At 49.4% G+C, this 2,590-nt stretch overlaps 1 pseudogene; it reads left to right on the top strand.

Annotated features, from left to right (window-relative positions):
- Positions 1-272: 272 nt before the first annotated feature.
- LOC105711182 (actin, cytoplasmic 2-like) lies at positions 273-2,306 on the top strand (annotated as a pseudogene).
- The last annotated feature ends 284 nt before the right edge of the window (positions 2,307-2,590 follow it).

Here is a 2,590-nt window from a genome sequence, read left to right as displayed (position 1 = left end):
GAAGAAAGGGGCACAGTCTGGAAGGCCCATACCAGGCAGTCCTCTGCACTGCCACAACCACGCCCTGCCCACTGCATCTGGGTGTCGGGCACCAGTCAGCTCTGAGGTTATTGAAATTGATCATCTAAATCTACACCAGGCCTTGACCGGCTGATTAAATCTCGATTTTGCTCTTAATTAAATCCTGGCTGGCTGCAGGAGATGATGGAACTGGGCATGATTTTGTTTGTTTCTCTTCTGAAGTTGTAGAAAAGTTGCTATATGACTTATAATAAAAAAGGAAAGGCTCTTCTAAATATACAAATGAAGGAAATATAAAGGAAAGGTTTATAAATTTGACCACATTAAAATGTAATGCTTCTCTGTATAATAAAAAACTAAATTGGGTCTCAGTCGCCGCTGCCAGCTCGCGTACAGCGTTCTTTCGCCGCTTCACTGTCCTACTGCTCCGCCGGTCGCAATGGAAGAAGAAATTGCTGCGCTCGTAATCGACAATGGTTCCGGCATGTGCAAAGCTGGCTTTGCTGGGGACGACGCCCCTCGAGCCGTGTTTCCCTCCATTGTCGGGCGCCCTCAGCACCAGGGCGTGATGGTCGGCATGGGCCAGAAGGACTCCTACGTGGGCGACGAGGCCCAGAGCAAGCGCGGCATCCTGACCCTGAAGTACCCCATCGAGCACGGCATCGTCTCCAATTGGGATGACATGGAGAAAATCTGGCACCACACTTTCTACAACGAGCTGCGTGTGGCCCCGGAGGAGCACCCCGTGCTGCTGACCGAGGCCCCCCTGAACCCCAAGGCCAACAGAGAGAAGATGACTCAGATCATGTTTGAGACCTTCAACACCCCGGCCATGTACGTGGCTATCCAGGCCGTGCTGTCCCTCTACGCCTCTGGGCACACCACTGGTATTGTCATGGACTCTGGAGACGGGGGTCACCCACATGGTTCCCATTTACGAGGGCTATGCCCTTCCCCACGCTATCCTGCGTCTGGACCTGGCTGGCCGGGACCTGACCGACTACCTCATGAAGATCCTCACCGAGCGCGGCTACAGCTTCACCACCACGGCTGGGCGGGAGATCGTGCGCGACATCAAGGAGAAGCTGTGCTATGTCGCCCTGGACTTCGAGCAGGAGATGGCCACTGCCGCATCCTCCTCTTCTGTGGAGAAGAGCTATGAGCTGCCCGACGGCCAGGTCATCACCATTGGTAACGAGCGGTTCCGGTGTCCGGAGGCGCTGTTCCAGCCTTCCTTTCTCGGCGTGGAATCTTGTGGCATCCACGAGACCACCTTCAACTCCATCATGAAGTGTGACGTGGACATCCGTAAAGACCTGTACGCCAACACCGTGCTGTCTGGCGGCACCACCATGTACCCAGGCATCGCCGACAGGATGCAGAAGCAGATCACTGCCCTGGCACCCAGCACCATGAAGATCAAGATCATCGCACCCCCAGAGCGTAAGTACTCCGTGTGGATCGGCGGCTCCATCCTGGCCTCGCTGTCCACCTTCCAGCAGATGTGGATCAGCAAGCAGGAGTATGATGAGTCGGGCCCCTCCATCGTCCACTGCAAATGCTTCTAAACGGACTGCGAGCAGATGCGAAGCATTTGCTGCATGGGTTAATTCGGAAGTATAAATTTGCCCCTGGCAGATGCATACACCTCATGCTAGCCTCATGAAACTGGAATAAGCCTTCGAAAAGAAATTGTCCTTGAAGCTTGTATCTGATATCAGCACTGGATTGTAGAACTTGTTGCTGATTTTGACCTTGTATTCAAGTTAACTGTTCCCCTTGTTATTTGTTTGGTACCCTGTACATATCTTTGATTTCAATCTTTAGTACATATGTGGCTTGGTCACTTCGTGGCTGAGGTTAAAATGTGCTTGTGGGCAGACAAGTCTGGCTTGGTGAGTCTGCGTGGCCAGCAGTCTCCTATCTGTGCAGGGTATTCATGTGTCAGGGCTGAGTGTTCTGGGATTGCTCTAGAGGCTGGCAAGGAATGCCAGCCTGTTAGGGTTGGAAAGTCCAAGCCATAGGACCCGGTTTTCTTTCTTAGCTGATGTTTTCCTGCCAGAGCACCATGGGCTGTTACTTGCCTTGAGTCAGAAGCAGTTTGCATTTACACCTGTAAATGTATTCATCCTTTTAATTTATGTAAGGTTTTTTTTTGTACGCAACTCTCGATTCTTTAAAGAGATGACAAATTTTGGCTTTCTACTGTATGTGAGAACATTAGGCCCCAGCAACACGTCATTGTGTAAGGAAAAATAAAAGTGCTGCCGTAACTGAAAAAAAAAAAAAAAAAAAAAACTAAATTAAAAGGCAACTCTCGAAATTAAGAAAACATTCACAACATATAAAACCAAAGAAGCACTAAGATCTGGAATATATGAAGAGTACCTACAAATAATAAGAAAATGACAGAGACCCCCATTTACTTTCATTTTTCTTTTATTATTTTTAAATAAGTGAAACAAGGTCTTGCTCTGTCACCAAGCTGAAGTGCAGTGGCATGATCACAGCTTATTGCAACCTCAATTTGCTAAGCTAAAGTGATCCTCCCACCTCAGCCTCCCAAGTA

This window comes from Aotus nancymaae, unplaced genomic scaffold (genome assembly GCF_030222135.1).
Source record: "Aotus nancymaae isolate 86718 unplaced genomic scaffold, 86718_ANA_hifiasm-v0.15.2.pri h1tg000089l, whole genome shotgun sequence".
NCBI classification, from domain to species: Eukaryota; Metazoa; Chordata; class Mammalia; order Primates; family Aotidae; genus Aotus; species Aotus nancymaae.
This window is presented reverse-complemented; position numbering and strand designations above follow the sequence as displayed.